Genomic DNA, 22,365 nt, shown 5'->3' on the forward strand with positions numbered 1-22,365 from the left:
GAGTCCTAAAAAGTACAGCAGCTTGGCCGCGGAATTTTGTTTGTTAATTAATAACTAACAGTATCGCAGTATATCTTTTACCAAAATAGAATAGCTACAATTGATCGAATGTTACTCAACTATTTAGCTATCAAAGGTACGAAATATGATACATATTCACATAGTTAGCTATTAAAGGGACGGAATGTGACATATATTCACATAAATAATAACACCAGCAATGTAAATGACAATAAAATAGCACATTCAAGTACCCAATCTCAGTCATTTATCCAACAGATTGAATGAAGCCTCCAGCAGACAGTAGCGATGACTCAGGGGTCAACGGACGCGACCTCGGACGAGATTTATTAACGCTACTTAATATAATACGTCTAAGCACATTTGTTTGATTATCTAATGTGGAATGGGCGTGTGAACTCGTTTTCATAGATTTGGGTGAGATTTTGATTAATAGAAAGACTAGATCTTGGAGGCTCTGGGGTTAAAGTGTTACGTTGTTGTTACTATATACCGTCGATTCACTTGTGATAAATATGTATTAGTGCAGTGATTGCTTAAAAGCTGTTAAAAGTCTACTTGTACCATGTATTGTTCATAGATTTTATGCCTCTAAATTACAATGTACTATTTTCTTTTATTCCTAATCCTTCCCTCGTTCGAGAGAAGACACTTGCTCAGCAGTTGGACTGACATGGGTTAAAACAATCCTAAGCAGTGTTTCTGCGTAGAAGTTTTAAAAGAAATATAAATTTTGGTGTAATAGTACCTTTATTTAAACCACAGCAAAACTATGTCTAGAGATGTCGGTATTTTGAGTAGGGATCGAATTTTGGCCATAAAAGTAAAATGGTAGCTTATCGACTACGCATAATCTTAACCCTTGTACAATATTCCCTGTCAAAAGTATAAGAAAGCCTTATTTAACAATTAGAATAATACTAAAACAACAAACAAAGAACACTTCAACAATACCGTAAACGCTAACTACTTTAAAAATACATGCAATTAATATTTCATTTTCAAGTTCCGTACACAAAGTTAAAACAATAAAATGTTTCTGTTCTTAAAATAGATGTTAGTGTGAACTAAAGTGATATAAAACTGTATGTTTCTCCTCTTAAATGAACTATTATCATAGACATGTCTTAGAGGCAAATTATCCATTGTTCGCTAAAACAAATTCACACTAATTGAGATTAAGTAGCGTTGAGATGTAACTGTTGTTTTGGTTGTACAGGATTTATTAATTACTGAATTCTTACACGTGTATGTTTATAACGTGATCTTTCGACTTATTCCTTAAATTAAAAAAGGTTATATTAAGTTTTGCCTAAAAGAACAATCCTTTTAATTGGGAAAAGTTTTTTGAGATGGTCGAATATTTCCAGAGATTATATTGTTTTTTTTTATCATAAAATCTTATTAAGTATTACTGAATTCAAATCAAATCAAATCAAATTATTAAATTTTTTCAATTACGCTAAAGTGTCTATTATAATCTGGTGAAATAATAGGCTGCCCAGATTTTGACGAGAGATAAGACACCAAACGTAAGATTGACGGCTTAACGTGCCAAGAACCGAAAATGTATGGACAATAAAATCAGAAACCACTTAGTATGCAAGACTTCTGTGCTAACGACACATGGACTATCATTGCGTTACTAAAGCAGGTGCTTTATTGTGTTCTACTATTATTTGTTATTAAAAAAGCAGTAGCTAAACTTAAAAGCTCAAACCACTTTGCAAGTTAACGCCGCTAGATGAAGCAAGCACTAGGTTCTAGAACCTTCCAGGAAGTGTTAATAGCGGAAGTCATTTTCGATATAATATAACGATAGTACGCGTAGTGTGTTGCCATTTTGCATATCCTGTGTTTGAGCATAGACGATTAAAATGTGCTCACAGATTAATTTTTTGATCTTGTGTATGTTGTTGCTATTGTACGTCAATGAGACGTATGTATCAATTGATGCCCATCAATGAGAAGAGGGTAGAGGAGTTGGGTGAGGGGAGAGAAAATGAGTTTTTCATTGTCAGCTGATTTATGGAACAAAATTGTTTCACTATTATGCCCTAAAATCTTTTTTAACTCAAACCATCATGAACCCTAAAATTAACTGTCATCACTCATCGTGCAATAGTTAGCAGCGGTATAGGTCTAGCGTTTCGAGGTTCGATTTCTATTTAATACAAATGTCCATATGCGATCGAATGTCTATATGATTGTGATTGTATAACGGATTCTTTGTAGTTAAACCACCTTTTGTTGGTTATCCGACTCAGATATCGAACCAATAACATCATGATCCGCTATCACATCCTATAATTTGTACATTTGGTAAACGACTCTGCAACATTAGCTTATTTATTTTTACAAAAGCTACATTTGAAATAGTTTCCCGAACCAAAATTCCTTTATTTATCTGTCATACAAACACCTCTTATTAAGTAATAATATAATATATGTTAGGTCGGGGACAAAGTCTTTTCGCATTATAGTATGTATGAACTTGTAATAAAATCTTTTCTCTACAAAAATAAACTCAATATTTGGGTACCTCACGAGCTCACTGAAAGAAACCTAATGAACCGTGTACTCATTTGTGATTCTTGAAGCCAAAGAGATTTTATTACAAGTTCATACATACTATAATGCGAAAATACCTTGTCCCCGACCTAACATATTAATATTACGTATTATACACAATAAATAATCTAAAAGTATCGTGCTATAATTTTAAAGCTTAATTAATTATTAATCAGCTAGTTTTACAATCGCATTAACGACACACGCGACGTTAAACTAAACATAACAATCAAAGCAATTGACTTCTAACAATACATTGTAAAGTTAAGGGGTCGTTCTGAATGTTACGACGAAATTCTGGAATGTTCTACCCAGTTGAGTAATATATTTTAGAAGACATGGATATTATTTTATTATTGGAATTCTTTTAAATAGTTCTTTAAATCATTATTTAAAAAAAAAAGTTATTTATAGTTTAGTTTTAAAATAATTATTGTATATAGTTTTAATCATTATAAACGATAATTTATATTGTTACAAAAAAAATTGACTTATTACAGATATAATATCGTAAGAAGATTTACAATTGGTTTGTTAAAAAAATTCTAGAAAATATAAAGACGTACTTTTGTAGACTAGGGTTAAACCTTTTAGCAAAGTATAGGAAAGCCTACACCATTAAAAGATTTGCAGTCATATAGGTACGATAATAGTACTATGAATTAAAAATGTTTTCTTCCACGTGTTTTAAGTTACGAAAAACTTTCGTCAAAAAGAGCAACTGATGACTTCTTCTATTATATTTTCCTGTCGACTTATTCTCTTAAACAAAAAAAAATAATTTCTATAAATATATGGTATGCATACAATAACAATAAATATTTATATTTTTTTAAATAATTCGTCAGTTTTGATAGCCGTACCTTTAGTCAGTACATGGTCTGACCAAAAGCGTTGTAGCTCGGATTGTATCGAGCGATCGCCACGCGAGCTGCAATCGAGATCTCACCGCCTGATAGCGCGCACGTAATGCCGATAACGTATGGACGGATTAGGGTTCGTTCATATGACTTGGAAAACATTTGTGATATTGTGTACAGTATAATAATATTGTAAGTTGTAAATGGTCTGGATGATGAGGACTCCGGATAAAAGAGAATTTTTTTTTTTCTTTTATATCCTGCACCTCGGTATTTCAGGCGTGATGTTAAGTGTGTATCTGAATGTCGACTGTTGATTAAAGATAGATCACCCTCTTACTCATAAACACACTATAAACCTATTTTAGTTAAAAAGCTACTATAATATGTTTGCTCTTTTTCATTTCGCTAAGGAGTGAAAGAAACAAAACACTTTATAAGCCTTTCATAACTTCAAATATTTTTATGAAAAAGAGGGAGAGGTTATAATATGAGGAGAGCTAGTTTAAAACAGTCGGATAATAAAATACCCCGATGGTCTATGCCTTTGTGTATGCTACGACATCAAGAGGTCTCGCGTTTGAGTCTCCGGCAGTGAGTTATGGAGTACGACGTTTATCTTTTTAATGCATGTTCAAATAGAAACTTAAAGTTGCCACAATTAATATTCATAGCCAATAATTGAAACAGCTACTGAACGTCGTATAGAATTTATTTAAATTATATATTTTAGGCGTAGTATTTCATTTCAAACATAAATAAAATCCAATTTTACAACAAATTCCAAAATGCAAGGTACAAAAGGAATTTGAAATTGCTACACGTGCTTCCACATGCAATCACAACAACAGTGCAATACTTACCTTGTGTCAAAAGGAATAGGGTTTAAAATCGTATATTTATAGAAACCTTCCATGGTTCTTCAACTCTCGCGTCTGAAATAGGCCTTACTGCGCCATATTGTGGCCTACTGACCTCTGTCAAAGACTAGTTGTACGACAGATGGTCAGATAATGTAATATTGTAGAGGGCAAATAGGATATAATGTTGTACAGAATAAATTAGAATAAAATCACACGCAAAGCAAAATGTTGAATATGAAAAAGTACAAAAGAATAATGAAGAGCAGAGTTGCGAATATAGGTTCTAAAAACAATTTTAGAGCCCCCGGTAGTTTTGTTTCAGTGGTCACTAGAACAATAAAAGGACGTCGATGGGTGGGTTCGATTCCTAAATTAATATTTGAGTGATCTTTAAAGGATTTTTTCAGATCTTGTTGCATTTTGTATTTATTGTTAAAAATCTCCGCCATACAAGATTTATGATCTTCAGTGCAGTAGACGTCTTTAGAAGACTTTAATAATAAATTAAAATTGTCACTTCATTGTCAATACCGTTTTATTACGATTTAAGTAGTAAGCAGGATGCACACTAAGATAGCGTTCAGGATAGGTTGATGGAGATCAACCCCGCACGATCCCAAGCGTAAAATTGAAACGTCCACGATCCCGGATTTCGGAATACGGAGGCACCATTGGAAGATAGTTCGTTTGGTATAGATCCAGTTGTAGCACACTTACATAATCTACTAAAAAACGGTCTTAAAGAAGTCAAAGAAAAAAGCAGTTATGAATATACCAGTCACTGAGTATACAATAAATTATCAATTAATTTTACTATCAAGAAATACAGAATTCGTTTCGAGTTTTACTGCCGATGTGGGCGGTACTAATTGTCAATTTATTGAGCAATATATTGACCTGTGAAATATGACTGACGGTATACTGTGAAATGTGTGGATTATATTGTTTTCACGTATTTGTACTGATAAGTAACTTCTCGTGTTACGAATAAAACGGATTAATTTCGTACATTTTTATTGCGATGCGAAATTCTAAAATTAGTTGCGTTTTTGTTTGAGTTGTTCGTTTATTTATAATGCTAAGTTTAACGTCAATATTACGGCTTTACATATTGTCTATTGATGGCAATTCTTTCATTTTAAGATTCTATAAAAGTAGACAATGTCCCGTCAATTTTAATTCTGAAACGTTGAAACAATGACTCGTGTCGATTACAGTTCAAATTGAGTATTTTGTATTTTTTTTTTTATAAATTGGGTAAACTGGTACGGTCAATTTGAAACTGAACATGTCTATTGTTGGCTCAAAATTTAATTTTCTCCTATGCTCTTAAAAATAAAATGTTTAGGCAGAAACCTCATGTATTTTTGAGTATAAATTGCTTGACACATCTGCATAAAACTCTACAGTTAAGCTCAGCTCGTCGCCGCAGGAACGAACTCACCCACGATTCGCCAGCGGCTTCCCCTTGCTTTCGGAAACCCAGAATTTATCGTTAACACACATATATTTTAACTAGCGATGAAACAAGCCGAACGCTTCGGGCTAATGTAAATTTTTCAAGCAATTATTATGAAGAACTAGCGGACCAACGCGGCTTCACTCACGTTTAATTTGAGCATGACAAAACCAGAGATAAAACGGCTTATTTTTAACAAACAAATACACGTCTATGTGATCATAACATTCAACTACCTGTATAGAAAATTTTATCAAAATCGATTGAGCAGTTTAGCCGCAAAAGCGTAACACACAGACAGACTTTCTCATTTATTTTATGAATGGATCGCGGCGTTTCGACTGTGAAGTCGTGTAGTAATTCTTTGTAGGCGGCACCTTCGAAATATTCCAAAAGTTGCGGTATTTTTTAAAGTTATTGTGTGTTCAATAGAAAGATTACTCCTTGAGGGTGTCGGGGCATTAAATTTGGGTTGAGAGACGAAATTGCAGCGAGTTGGGAGGAAATAATTGGTTGAGAATGCACCCCGTTATGCCCCTCTGGGGTTCGTGCTCCGTTTGAATGGAATTCGTATGTAATATTGAGTAATGGTATCAAGCCTTAAATGTATTCAGGCCTGCCATATGGTATGATAATAACTGAATACGTTTAGATTTTAAAGACAAGGATTTCGAGATATCAGAATGGTTAAGGAGAAACTGTGTTTGTACCAAATAAAAAATTACTTGGATCTTTTACGTTATCATCATTATTGGCCTTTGTCCATAAAATGCAGATGATTAAGGTGGCTTCTGGCAAAGATATTTGGATCCAAGGAACATCTTCGTTCGTGGCTAAAAAGGTCAATGCGAAAGTGACAAACAAAACTGCAATTTTGGCAGATGAATCTGAGATCTGTTTGGTTGTAGCGAGTTTTGTATTGTATTTTTATTACAAAATCTTTTTTCTAGAGTTGATATAACGTTTGAAGATACTAAGTATCCCAGTGACAAATCAGTAATTAGGAATATTATATTCGTAACAATCTAACATTTCATAAAAAATAATCTCGTGACTACTTTTCTATGCGTAAAACACATAATACCTACCTACGTACAACTAACTGGCTTCACTAAATAGATCTTTCTTATTTACAAAGCAGCATTCAACAATACAATTCTATTACACACTAATTCATTAGTCAAACTCCGAATTGTGAGAAAACAAACGACTTTCAAACACTGCACTACAATTAAAAACAATTCACAAAACTCAAACATAAAGTAAACAATATAATTATTTAACAAAATGTTTTCGTAACGGATTAACAATTAATAATTCACTAACAAAACAATGGCTTTGAGTGATGTTTGAGAAGAAAGTGGGACTTTCACTGGCCGCCTACGCTCGTTGTAACAGTTTAGCCAATGCCCTTATGTAGAAAAATAATTGTTTTAGAGAATCATGTTGTTGTAAAAGTAGATTTTTGAATACGTTGTTTTGTAACAGTGTAGTTTATTAACAATGTTTAGCAGTTTTGAGTGTTTTGACGAGAAAAATATATCGAAATTTATTTTTAGAAATCGGTGTTAGAGGCAATTATAGATGGAATATAAGGATTGATGGTATTTTTGGAGCTGAAAATTTTTGTTTGTCTATTAAACACAATCCTTTTATTTCTCTTTAAGACACACATCAACAACAGACAAAACAAAGATTTAAATGTAAAAAAAAATAGATAAGAACCCGGCAAAGATTTGTTTCAAAGAGGAATAGAACCTTCAACCCCGTCCAAAGGCAAACTTTTTAATAACAATATTTCGGGGCCAATTTATACCCCACAGATTGAAGGATCTTACATAAAGATTTATTACCATACATTGTTTCACTATAGCATAAGGTAAAAGGCATAAAAACCTCCAGTGATCGATGTACAACTACAGGGAAAGTGGTCTCGGGTTAAGATAAGGAAAAAGTAAGGTATAATTAACTTGTATCAAGTTGATAATGGACTTGAGAGTTTTGTATCGATAGCTTTTACTTACGGCACGGTGTAACAATGTTGTTGAAGAATTTTTGACACATATTTATAGGAGCAAGTTTGTAAGGATCGTTCCAAGTGGGGTTCTTTGGTCTCTGCCTACCCCTGTGGGAAAAAGGTGTGATATTATGTACGTATATATTTATACATATCCATACTATCCATACTTAATATTATAAATGCGAAAGTAGCTCTGTCTGTCTGTTACTTAATCACGCCTAAACTACTTAACCAATTCGCATGAAATTTGGTATGAAGATATTTTGATACCCGAGAAAGGACACAGGCTACTTTTTACCAAGGGAAAATGGCGTAGTTTTCTATAAAGGAAACTGCCTCTGTGCTGCTGTTGGTAGTATCCGACTGCTGATCGTGTCGGGGTTCGACTGCTTGGTCTAGCAAAGTGCTAAGACACGACTCGACTGGTACAAGATCCTTTCTAATTTATATAAGAATATTTTTCAATCGCAGCCAGGACCCTGGGAACGTGTCTGGTAAATGACAATAGTCACACTACACTATTATGTGGGACTAACAATGATAATGACTCAATGAGTACAGATCCAAGCTTAAACCATTTGACGATTTAAAAAATTTGCCATAACCTTATTTCTAAAACTATAACGGCGATCTATATGAAAGTTCACGGTCCACCAAAAATGAAAGGTGTCGTGTAAACTGCATATTTCATACATTTTACATGTTTGTGCAGCTAAGTGAGTTGCGACATTGTCCCTCAGTGTAGCACATTAGTTTCACGTGCGATACTACGTCTAACACATGTGCAAGAAGACAAACTGACAAAGCAACAGCTTCATATTCTTTTTCTTTTAATAAATTCAAGATAAAAGGACCTCTGACAATTAACGATGGATTTACATGCAAATTCTCTTTTGTTTGAAAAATATTTATATAAAAATGGTCCTATTTTCAAAACAGTTTTTATCAAGATCTAATGATGTATTTTGAAGATGTAAGAAATACATACGGGTCATGTCTCGCCGTACTCTGGAAGTTAAGGTAATTACTCTTCATTGTCTTGTCCTTACTCCACGCTAAGGCTAATATGAAAATTAAGAAGGCTATATAACACTCCAAACCCATGAGCTTCAATCAACAGTCTAGCGGTACCACACGCAACAAACTTAATCTGTTGCAGCGTGACGTGAAAAAACATTGCACTTCATCACTGACGGTACTAGTACATACTGCGTTGTGAATAATAAATAACTGTAAAATAGGAGAAATCAAACCATGTATTGGACAGTTGCGTGATACAGTAAATCACTTTTTTTTGTTCAAACATTTTTTTTTATTGATAAATACAACTCCCACCCAAAGAATTGCTCTTGTGTCGTGGTGACTTTTGCAAACATACAAACAACGGACACAAAGTACAAACAAACCCAACTCAATTATTTCTGGATCGCACAAAATATAATGTCCCGTGTGGGAAACGAACCCACGACCTTCCGACGCAATGGTAGCGGCGTGGCGACCTAAACCACTGCGTCTCGGAAACAGTCATGTCACCGTGGTTGCTTAGCAGTCCAAATAATGCGATTTAAAAATATTTTTTACATATATTTAATTCCCTGTTATTGACGGAACAAGGCATAAAGCCAGGATTGCCACGGAAATACACAACAAGAAAAAATCACTTTTTATAAAAGTTGTCCATCCTTCTGCACAGTGTGTCACGCACGTGTCAAGTGTCCAAACGAGTAAATTCAATAATCCCCGCGTGTTTGTTGAACAGTTATCGTGTTCGTGTGTCGATTGTATCGAGTAACGGGTGTGTATCACGTTTTTATATGACGCTGCTAACATATAGATGATCGATTGTTAAGATAACTCATGCTTGGCGAGGATTTTCTAAAATGTTAGGTGAGTGACTTAGAACGCTAGATCGCTACTCTATCTTTTCAAAGTAATCATGAAAATTTTAATGAAAATCAAAAATGGATAATGTTTATTCAAAATCTGTTTTATATCAAAAGTAGCAACTATTTCTACACAAATTTTCTTTGGAAATCTATACTAAGATGAATAAACCATCATAAACAAAAACCTTTTTTAAGTAAGAACTTAAAAGTGGAAGTGCATGGTTGACTCAAAGCCTAACCCGTCCCTCGATTTGGAAGAGACCCTCGCCGGGCAGTGGGACTGTAAAGGGGATTTGATTAACTTATTTCTTACCCACTAAACTTACGGTGGTTTTTTGACTACTCAATAGCTCTAATTAAAATAGACCTAAAACGACCACCTCCTCTTTCTCCCCACACAACTAACCAAACCACCACAACCCTTAAATCCATCATTCACATAACTAGGCCTAACCTAACCATAAGGTAGTATATCATAATTATAATGGATTTTAAAGGTGTAAAGAACACCTTTAAAATCCATCTTCCAACATAGTTGCATAGAAACACACCCGTTCTAACACCAGTCGCGAGTAATAAACTAACAAACAGTCATATCAAGTCATATAGCACGGTGCGCGGGCGCATTAACATTCTGCGCACGCGCACGACGCCGTCACACACCGCACACCCTCCCCCCTCCTCCCCCGCCGCCTGCGCGTCCGCTCGTACCGCGCTCATGCGATACGTAGCCTAGCTGATAGTGTAGTGGAAGATATACTATAAAATGTGTTTTATAGTTTCGTGGAATTATGTTACTTAGTTGTTAGTTGTTGAACAGGGCTCTTTGGTACTTGAACTTAGTTAAACTTTAGTTCGGGCACGTCCGGGTCTTATGGTTGTGAATAACCTTTCATCTCCTTTCTTGACAAGAAGCTTTAACAACCTTAGGGGTGATTAAAAAAATGACACGTTTGATTCCAGGTTTTTTTGGCCATGCAATATTTCGTCAAGTTCAGTGGATTAGCCGTAGAATAGACCATGGACATGATGATGAACAGACAACTCTACATTTTTAAGTAATTACAGCTATTTTTATTATTTACTTTATTTGAACTTTTCATTTACAAAACATTTTTTATGTAAATCCAAACTCTTTACTTTAAATTTAAATCTATAGCATCGCTTTCGCAGTGCACGAAGTACCTTACATAGATAACTCAAACTAGTGGTAGCAACAAACCGACAATGGAATTCCCAAATTGTACAACGTTTCGAGTCCTGTTTTAAAACATGTAATGAAAACCAGTACTTGAACAGTTTGCCCAACACTGGGCCCACACTTATTCGTACAAATAGACCTGCTTCAAATAAAAATATCGTAAAATCTTTTATACTGAAGCATTCATATTTTATTTGCCATCATATTTATATAGTCCAAGATTAAAGTAATAACAAGATTACGTACAGTCACGAGAAATAAGCATTATATTTAAACGTACTTTTTTGTATGAAAATAACAATTTAATTATTGATGCTACGCAACAATAGATACATAGTAACTGTTACAATAATAATAATGTCCTCCTAGCCGATAAACGGCTACGGCGGTCAGTTTCATTGAAACTGGCCATCTGTGCAGGACTTTGTTTATAGTGTCCAAGTGTGTGCACAATACACAGGTACACTCTCTATTCCATCACTCTCATAGTTTGGTGGGACGGATAACCGATACGACCAGTGAGAGGTCAGGCGCAGGACCGACGGCTTTACGTGCTCTCCGAGGCACGGAGGTATTCGACCTCAACTTCCTAACTCCGGGCAATCTCTAGGAAATTCTTAACAGAAAATCTCAGAAAAGACTGTTTGGCCCGACCCAGGATTCGAACCCGAGACCTCTCGCACCGCAGTCGCATATACTACCGACCGCGCCACAGAGCTTTGAAGTTAATAAACAATGGTAATTTTATCATTATCATTGATTTAAATTCTGTCAAAAATGTTACTATAGACGCTTTTTGCTTTTGACTGTACATTTTGTGTTGTATAACGAATGTTAAACGTCAGAAACCAAGCTAAAACTACGTACTTGCAAAAGACATCAACGCGTGTCGTATTTTAGTGTTTTTCTTTAATTTTATTACACTTTATATAAAATACGACCAATGTAACACAATTACTGAATAATTGGATTAAAAACATATATTTTACTGCTAACAATAAAACTGAAAAGGTCTTAAAAGTTATGACACAGTTATATTTCTTGAAATAATTATTGAAATCGTCTTATAAAGTATCAGCCCCAAAAACACTTTTTGTACGCACAGTAATTTTACTAATGCAATGATTACGTCTCTCAAAATTACTTTATTGCATACAAGATGACTTTGAATTTGAAATGTTAATCAAATTTTAATGACACAGTGATATTATTATTACTATACGAATCATTAGTCGCTGGCTACGAATGCCAAGTTTATATATATATTCAATATACACTTAGTATTCAAATATTATTTTACTAATTACTATTCAATGTTAGTTAGGCTTCTAACTTTATACTAAAGTAAGAAACTATACTAAAGTTGATAACTATCAGTTAGCCTATCAAAGGGAAAATTGACATTCTGTTTCATACATTTCCTGTCACTATCCATGGTAGTTTATTCAGCACTTATTTAGAAATCACAAAAATCTTCTTTTTTAACCCATGACTGTCCCACTGCTGGGCAAGGATCTTCTCCCGAACGTGGGAGGGATTGGGCCTTAATTCACTATAAATAATCAATTTTCTACACAATTTATCTATCTCATTTAACAAACATACATACAAACATGAATTTTACAATAGTATTTTCGGAATATTCACAGTCATAACTAAGATTTCGTAATTGCAAACAGATTGCATATTGTGCGGTATTAGATTGCATCTCCCAATTGAAATAATAACCGATATAATTGCAAGTTTAGATTGTTTCAATATGTTTGTACAAATATTGAATTATTACTTTGTTGGGAATGTTTGAATTTGATATGGAAATGGTCAGTTATATAATATAACTTTAGACACATAAAGAATCTATATAAGATTCGAAGGTATTAATATAGAGGTAGAAAAAAATAAAATAAGCAAAGAAAAGAAATCGATGTTTCATTCTATTACTTAAAAAAAAAACCTGTTGGTTTTAAAAGGCCAGCCCTAGTCAGATGCGGTATGAACGTGTTAACATTTTAGATTTTTTTGAATAGTCTGAAGAACCCGCATATACATACAGAAGGTTTCTTTCCTTCAACAAGCGAAACTTTTTCAAGACACATTGTAATATTAAAAAGTGATTGTTTCTGTTCCAGGATTACGTTTTACCGTCTTGACTATCAGTGTTTTATGCTCTTAAAATGTCTGTATATTATCTATACTAATATTATAAAGCTGAAGAGTTTGTTTGTTTGATTGTTTGTGTGTTTGTTTGAACGCGCTAATCTCAGTAACTACTCATCCGATTTGAAAAGCTCTTTCAGTGTTAGATAGCCTATTTATCGAGGAAGGCTATAGGTTATATATCATCACGCTACGACCAATAGGAGCAGAGCACTCGTGAAAAATGTTACAAAAACGGGAAAAAGCATGGCTCTCTTATGTGACGCAAGCAAAGTTGCAGCTAGTCTTATTATAAGATTGTCACATCTACCCCCTTTTTTGAAAATAGGCCCCAAGTATATCAAAACAAATTTCGACAAAATATAGGTGTACTTCATACAATGTTACATGACGTAACAATCGGCGCCTTAAATTGACGCTCAGGGTATTAACAAGAGTACTTTACCACCCATTACTATGCTAATAGCAGCCCATACTTGGAACAAACCCAAAACAGTAGCCCAATGATTAACTCGACGTACGAAATAACTAAACTGCTTGAAATAACTGAGTCTACTGAATGTGCCATAGAAAATTGCGTTCGCGATTTGTTATTACAGGTCAAATATTTGTTTGGTGGGTTAAGCAATCTTTGATACGGGCATTCCGTAGATGGGTGGGCCACTTTGTAAAGTAGCACTGATTTTAAGATTGACGTCTCCAAACTTTGAGGAACAAGGTAAAGTCTAAAAATTCCAAGTAACCAACGAAAAAATTGTGTTATAGAAAGGTCGACAGCTTATGTCGTGCAGTGGTAATGATGGGCGCTAAGCCACTAGTTGGTATGTCGGGAGGTTATTGGTTTGATTCCCACTAGGAACAAATATTTGTGCGACCTAAAATACTTAGTTGTGACCGTTGTTTGTAAATTAGTGTCGAGCTGTTTTAAAAAAATAGATATAGTACAGAAATATACCTAGTTATTAAATTGAAAGCGTCATAAATAACCAAAACAGTCATCTAAACCGTATTAATCTAAATCTTAGCAAGATAATTAATCAAGCTCCCAATTACCGTAGCAAGAAGGACTTAAGTACCAGCACTAATTATTTGTATTGACAGTTGCGGTCCGGACCAGTTCGTGTGGTACTCGACAAGGCTTATGATAAATGACTCTAAACTGTTCGCCATTAACACTAATCACTTACATTTTGAAGGTATAATTTACAACATTATTTTGTGGGACGTTGGCGGAATAAGAGATCTAGTAGCTAGGTCTTAATGATCTCAATACCTAGGTTGTAATGCTGTTGATTGAAGGATATTTTTGAGAAACTGTTTGTAGTTAAATGCCTTCTAATCCCTACCTAATATTATGCGAAAATAAATTTATCTATCTGTATGTCTGTTACGTTTTCACTCCATATCTACTGAAACGATTCTAATGAAATTTGGCACAAAGATAGAACTAACTTTGAAAAGAACATAAGGTTACTCTTTGTGTGCACACATTAGACGAAAACGCTTTGGATCGTTAATTGAGATACGAAATACATAAGCTTCATTGGTATTAGACGTTTATATACTGAATAAGAACAATACTACAGCAACTCTAAAATTCTGTACGATAATACGCATTTAAAACAATCATTTCTTCTATATAATTTCAATTCATTTACAATAATGATGTACACATAATTGTTCTATTGTTATTCACAAGATATTATCAAAAGCGAGGAGATGACACCATCTTTACATTACTGAAGTACGGATACATTTACACACGTATATTAAGTATTTGAGCTACACTCAGCTTTGCTGGTTTCCTTACAATGTTTCCTTTAAAGGAAAGCGTATTTGAATAATGCTTTTGCATACTTATTTAGAGATGTTTAATCTTCTTAATTGTCTTCTGTATAATATAATAATATCAGAGAAACTCGGACTAGCTGATTGAGATGCGTTATTATGCTTTTTAAATACTAAGATAAATGTAATTAGTTGAGTATTTAAACAATTGACATAAATGTTTGAAAGTCCACTGCGACAATTTCAAAAATTAAAATATCGGTAACTGAAGCGAAGCCGCAAGGAATATGTAACACTACAACATAAACTATTGGATATACCTTTTCATATCTATTTGTTCCGAACATTCACGATTTGTTCTAAGAACCACACGACATACGACATTATAAAGCTCTCTGTCTTAATAATATATTCATAAACGATAAAATAAATAAAATTCATTATAAGATGAGTCGAATAGTCTATTATCATAGCAATAATCCGTGCATCTTGTAAGTGTTGCCAGGATATAAATAACAAACACTCCACCTACATACAAAATTTGCATATTGCAATACAATATTTTTATATATTTTATGTATTGCCATTCTATTTGGGTTATAAATTTAGAATTTCTTATTACCATGGCTTGTTTACGATGGTCCTGGGGCAATACAATCTAGTCTATACCTAACAAATGTATTTGTATTTGATATAGTGTGCCAATTTTGATGTATAGTGATGATATATTCTTTCCTCTTTCTACGCTTTCTAATTGTCTGACTAACAACTAATACTAGTGTTATAAAAGCTAAATATTTTTGGTTCATATTTGTTTAATCAAAATGTGTAATGTAATGTCGAATTAAATATAGTTTTACATATTCTACTATCATTATCTTAAAATTATATACTACTAGCTGACCCGCGCAACTTTGCTTGCAACATAAGAGAGAATGCGTTAAAATTGTCCCCGTTTTTGTAACATTTTTTACTCGTACTCTGCCCCTATTGGTCGTAGCGTGATGATATATAGCCTATAGCCTTCCTCGATAAATGGGCCATCTAACACTGAACAGAATTTTTCAAATCGGATCAGAAGTTCTTAAGATTAGCGCGTTCAAACAAACAAACAAACTCTTCAGCTTTATAATATTAGTATAGATTAGTATAGATTAATTTAGTAATCTGTTACTATCATCATCATATTATAATCTAAACTGCTGACGGGATTTTGATGAAAATTGGTACCCAAATAGTTTATAGCCTTTACTAACACATAACATCTCCACCGAGCTTAGGACAATTGACTTAATTTTTATACATGTTGCTTACTGACACTTAGTAGGTTCTTCTTCTTCTTACCCTGTCGTAGGTACCCTGTTACCGCATCAGTCTTTCTATCTTAGAAGCAATCTTGAAGGTTGCGGTGGTTCGCAGGTTTGATTCCCATACGTTACAATGTTACAAATATCTGGCAAATCCATAAATACTTGAATCTGGCTGTACTTAGATCCTTTCAGATAGTTAATCCCAAATGATACTAAGTTAATTGTTAGTGCAGGAGTGGTCTTTATAGCTCTTTCTATGCAAGGTCTTAGTTAAAAGGTCATATTTTAGAGCCAAGTCTCACAATGACGCCTACGTTAGGACAATGGTGGTTATTATGTTTCTCATTATTATTCAACCTTCTGTTGTGAAGTAATCATTTTATAGGGTCCCTTTCAAATAACCAATCAAAGAAAAGGATATTTTATGAAGTTTTGAAAATGATCATTGGTTCATTTAATGATCTTGGCATGGTGATTCCTGTGTTGTATCTTGTAGATTATTTTCTGTAAAAGGAAGTTGTATTTTTATTAATAACTACATCATGACCAACACTACAATTCATGAAATGAAGTCCCCTTGCCGCGTCTGTCTGTCTGTTCACGATAAACATGAAATGTACAGAATCTATTTTTATTCGATTTTCACCATTAGATAGAGCAAGGTTTTCGTAAAAAAAAATGTTAAGCTTTCGAGTAACAAACCTTTTAAATCCGGGCGAAACCGGGGCGGTCCGCTAGTTTAAAATAATGTAAGTAATGTAAGTCAGAAGAACCATTTGTAGTATAAATAAAGAAACGTACTCTTCTAGAAAGTTTAACCAAAAATTCGTGTTCTTTCTTAACCGAAAGAAAAGCAAACATAACACTACGCTAAACATTTTGACCTAAGAAATGTTTGAATGTTTGCTTATCTGTTACCGTATTCCTCAAGAAAAGCTGAACTAATTCACGTTGGGTACGAGATTCGGTCAGAGTAGCCACTGATCGAGTTTGTTGGTGTATAAACCGTTGCCATGGCAACAACGTGTCAACAAAGATCCGCCCTTACAGCAACTTTGAAAGATGATGTATTTGAAAATGTACTTTAGACTTCAATTCCATGAAAATATTCATAAACAAAAAAGGTTCTATCTGAAAAATGTTCTAGCTTTTAAAACATTTGGTAATAGTATCACCTGTTATACCGGAAAATCTATACGGCTATAAAGAATTATGTATGTATCTATAGCATGAATTGCACCCACGTTTTAAGGCTTAGCTTTAAAATTGATCCTATGTAACAGCAAAATACTGGATAATATTAGGTCGGGGAAAAAGTCTTTTCGCATTATAGTATGTATGAACTTGTAATAAAATCTCTTCTGCTTCAAGAATCACAAATAAGTAGGTACACGGTACATAAGGTTTCTTTCAGTGAACTCGTGAGGTACCCAAATATCGAGCTTTTTTGTGCAGAGAAAAGATTTTATTACAAGTTCATACTTACTATAATGCGAAAAGACTTTTTCCCCGACGTAATATGTAAACATTGACAATAACACAATATTAATTGGAAGTAAAAAGACATTTCTCTTTACCAATTCTCCTCCTATTCAGTAATTAATCTATAAATCAATTGGTATAAATAATGAAACGCTCGTCTAAACCGTGAGTGGTTTAAGATAACAATCTTTGGCACCGTGTGTAGTCACGTTGTCGATAGTTCAATCATTGTCTGTCAGGTGGCGCTACTGTCGTTCCTGGAGCAAATACTTGTGGTATTAGAATTAGTAGTAGTTTTGCGTGTACTCTATATATTTTATTATTGACGTTGAAAGATAGATTGATGGTAGACGAAACATATATTATTACTAGCTTCTGCCAGCGACTACGTCAGCGTGAACATGTTTCTCGGGGTAAAAAGTTAATCCAAATTTTAAGCTATCAGTGTATCAAATCTAATTAAAATCTGTCCAGTAATTTCATCGTGAAAGAGTAACTAAAATATGCACATACGAGTACTTCCATCCATACTTACAAACTTTTAAACTTAAAACCTTCCTCGATATACAACACAAAAATATTTTTTAAATTCGAACCAACAGTTCCTGAGATTAGCGCGTTCAAACAAACAAACAAACAAACAAACTATATAAGTATAAGTATAGGTGAAAACCCTAGTATAAAATATACAGTCGTCTATACGTAATTAAATCAATTATATCTTATTAATTCCTAGCTGTGACGTTAATTACATCACTAACAACTTGCTACATGCATATCCGGAGTCAATTTGCACTTATTTAAATGCAAATCAAAACGATTTGTATCGACATCGTTCATAAATAACATATTTTTAATGGTTCAGTTTATTTTTAATATCATTACGCCTGCTTTTAACCCCCGACGCAAACCGAGGGGTGTTATAAGTTTGACGTGTCTGTCTGTCTGTCTGTGGCATCATAACCCGAACGGACGCAGTAATTTCAATTTATTACATGCGACTAACCCTCGGTTTCTGAGGTACATTTAGCGGTAGTTTATCTATTCAATAGCGTTTAAACTCATACAAAAAAACAAATGCTATTGAATAGATAAACTACCGCTTAATGTACCCAAAAACCGGGGGTTAGTCGCATGTAATAGAGGGCAAGCCTTTGGCTAATGATAAGTAGACCTCTGCTAATATATCCCCGTAATAAGTTATATAAAGTTGAAAGTTATGTAGAAAAGTGCATTTCCTGCGTTAACTCGAGTTAATCTAGTTTAATAATTACTTGTAGCTACATAGTGTTTAGAAGTAAAGTAGTGTGTAATTATTCTTACACGATTTTATAACGACTGCAAATTTAATTTTCTTTCTAATTCTAATTTAAATTTCGCACTGTTGGAAATAGTAATAAAATTATATGAGAGACACTCCTACGGAAATTAATTCTGACTGTAATTTAGTTAAGGCTCCATGAAAAAAAATGTTTTTTTAGAAAATGTACTAATGCCTTACTAATAAACGCTGTTTAAGCTCTGAGCATACTCAGGGCTTACTAAAATTCGTGAAATCAAAATTCCGTAAAATATTAAGGGCATTCGATCTTTCTCTACTCTATTTTAACACAGAGTAGGCAGTGTCGGATAATCAGGCAGATTCAGCCATCATATTCTTATACCATAGTTCGATCGCCATTTAGCAATAGATAGAATTGTCATCGGAAGCAGACGAAATATCAACGAATATTCGTTTTTTTGTATGTCGTGCCTCTGATTATATTTTTTACAGTGTTTTTACTTACATACAGTTTAGTGTAGTGCAGTGTTTTCACTTAAATAAAGTTTCAAAATTACTTGACTGTATAAATAATCAGTAGCGCAATTCTTTATAGTCGGTACTGTCAAGTATCGAGAGTTTAACATTTAAAATGTACTGTCAAAAAAGTTCTTACGGAGCCCGATAAAGATGCTAAACAGATTTTTGTGTTAAATTTCTCGATAGCTAGCCAGTAGTCGGTAGTCGATAGTAGTAGAGAATCGAGCTACAAAACTTACATTTCTATGAATCCCTTAGAGTAGAGTTAGCCTTCCTAATCTTTCTCCTCCACTTAGCTCTATCCTAGACATCGTCTTCTCATCTCATTAATAGTCTAGCAAATCACAAACGCAAACAAACCAGCAAGACAAAGCCAGTTCTTTATAAATACAAGGTCGTCTTATAATACAGTCAAATGATCCATATTTAGTTTAAAAGTAAAAAGTGCCCTTCGCCATAGCAAGTTTATTTTATTCGCATCAACAGATGTTTAATAACATGTACAAGTTGAACCAATATATTATACACATAATATACTGGTAGTTGAGCCTTTATGAAACCGTGTCATTCTAGTTTGCATTGCGTAAAGTAGTTGTTTTGTTATTATGATCGTAAAGAGGTAATATTTAGGTACCCATATTAAAGTATTTTTGGCGATTATGTAAAAATAATTTTCGGCGGACTAGAAGATACCCGTGCCAAAATTCTGCAATATTTCTCTTCGACCGACCGAAAAAATATATATTTTAATAACAATATAATGTACAATGCACTTAATAACTCAACTAGATACAGCTCGTTGGATAGCCCATACGAGAGTTAACTATTCGATTCCTGGCTCAGCATTTTAAAAAAATATTGCTCTTCTTCTTCCAGTTTTTAACAAAATGTTATATTGGAAGTTTAATTTCGAAAATTCTCAACTCTATATTCGAACCCAGACCTCCAGCATAGAAACCATAATTACACGACTAATCTACTCATCAATTATAACTGTACTCCCTATTTCCATACACTGTTTACTTACTGTACCTCAAGTAGGCTAAGGCGGCATCCTTTGATCTTACCTACTAGTTAAACTACCGGTTTACCTGAACCTGGACTAACCGGGACCCAGCTACGTAAACACTGGTTAGACGTCCTAGGTACTAAGTAAGATATAAGTGGATATTAACGGGTAATTTTGAGTTAATACGATCTATGAATAAAATTAGCATTGTGAATTACTTTTTATCTCCATAACTTTGGTAAACTGAATGTTTATCAAAATGTCTTGAGTTTGTCTCCCGATTTGAGCATTAGTGTTCCACTCATAAGGCTTTTATCTAGGAGGTATGTATGTTTGTCAGTCTGTCACACAAAAAATACTCAATGGATTTCGACGTATTAAGACGCAGACAGTTTATCCCCAGAATTAATACTAAAGTCACTTTTTTCGTAACATTTTTCTTACTAAGTGTCAGTCAATACTACAATAAAATAACATGTTGCTATAGTACTCATAACACGCAGTAGTGAGAAGATGTATGGATGTGAATGAAGCAAGGGAAGTTTGTTAGGATCGTAGTAATAATTGTCGTTCTCTGGTCATTATACCTACACCTATAAGAAAAAGGCGTGATCTTGTGTTTGTATGTATGTTATCATAACAGGCGTGATAGTATGTATGTATGTATAATATGTTTGTATGTTACTGTAGGTCATATAACACGTTATAGTAGTAACAAAGTAATTATTACTACATATTAAACAATGAACTTTGTTCTAGTCCTTGAGTTATATACATTTTAATCGTTTCTTAAGCAATTTGCTGTTTTAATTCATTTTATATTACTACAATAGTAATATTATTAGAGTACCTTTGTGTCTTAGAGAGTTTTTTTTAATGTTATGAGACTTTTGTTTGTATGTATGTAAAAATAACCCCAGCACTTTTTATCTTTGGCTTTTTAACAGAATAAACAAAATATAGATGAACTAAAGGCACTTCATTTTTTGGCAATATTTTTGAGGCAATGGTTAAAGTCTAGATCAGTGTGGGTCGTGTACAAGGTTTGATTATCACTCTAGTCATATTTTATACGAAATTATATTTTGATATGAGTTAATGTTTTCGTATTTAAAAAATCATCTGTTGAAAGTTTAGTTTCTGAGTAATTATATGTTTGATTAGTATGTTTGTATTTGAATAGTATTTTTTGGAAAATTAAGCCTTAAATATTATGTTAAAACTTGAAAAATAGTACACGTGAAACGTAAACTTACAGTGAATAAATCTCTCACTAAATCTGTTTATTGACTTATTCATAAAATATGACGTACAGTTTTTTCTAAAAACAATTTATAAAAGAAGAAGTTAATGACGATGCTATTTAAAAGCTAGGACAATACCACCATCATAAAAATAATCGCGCGAGCCTTTCATGGCTACGAGCGTAATTAAAATCATTATCTCCAAGGAAAAAATATTTTCCTCATAATATAAACTGAACAAGACAACTAGTTTTTGTACCAAACAACAAATTTTCAACTATTTACAATACAGTAAAAAAATTACTTACCGAAAAAAAATCCAAATTAATTGAGTGTACGGAGAGAACGAAAAATCCAAAGAAAATATGGTCATAAACACAAACACATGCACACACAAATCAGTATTGCACACACACAAACACTAAGGAAATATTTTTTCTAAAATTCACGTGATTGTTTGGTTACGACGGCGCGCGACCGTCTCCCACGCAAGTTGAATAGAGACTGGCGCATGGCCGCTGCGCCCGCGCACCTGTCTTCTAAAAAACAATGGCAAACAATAAACATAGTAGTTAACTACAGTATTATAGAGTGCATAGTTCAATAATAATATTGAGTAGGTCATATAGATTGTAAACCTTCATCTCTACAAAGATACAGGTAGTTATAGAGATTGAAGTATCAACGAAAACG

The 22,365-nt window shown here is 33.6% G+C and overlaps 1 protein-coding gene across 1 annotated transcript in view; it reads right to left on the reverse strand.

Moving 5' to 3' along the window:
- Positions 1-22,165, reverse strand: part of LOC142980546 (uncharacterized) — a 129,675-nt gene extending 107,510 nt beyond the window's left edge. Inside the window, exon 1 of the mRNA XM_076125985.1 lies at positions 21,981-22,165. The gene's annotated coding sequence lies outside the window, so the exon portion shown is untranslated. The remainder of the gene's footprint in view (positions 1-21,980) is intronic.
- Between the last annotated feature and the right edge of the window lie 200 nt (positions 22,166-22,365).

The sequence above is a fragment of the Anticarsia gemmatalis genome, chromosome 18 (assembly GCF_050436995.1).
Source record: "Anticarsia gemmatalis isolate Benzon Research Colony breed Stoneville strain chromosome 18, ilAntGemm2 primary, whole genome shotgun sequence".
Classification (NCBI taxonomy): Eukaryota; Metazoa; Arthropoda; class Insecta; order Lepidoptera; family Erebidae; genus Anticarsia; species Anticarsia gemmatalis.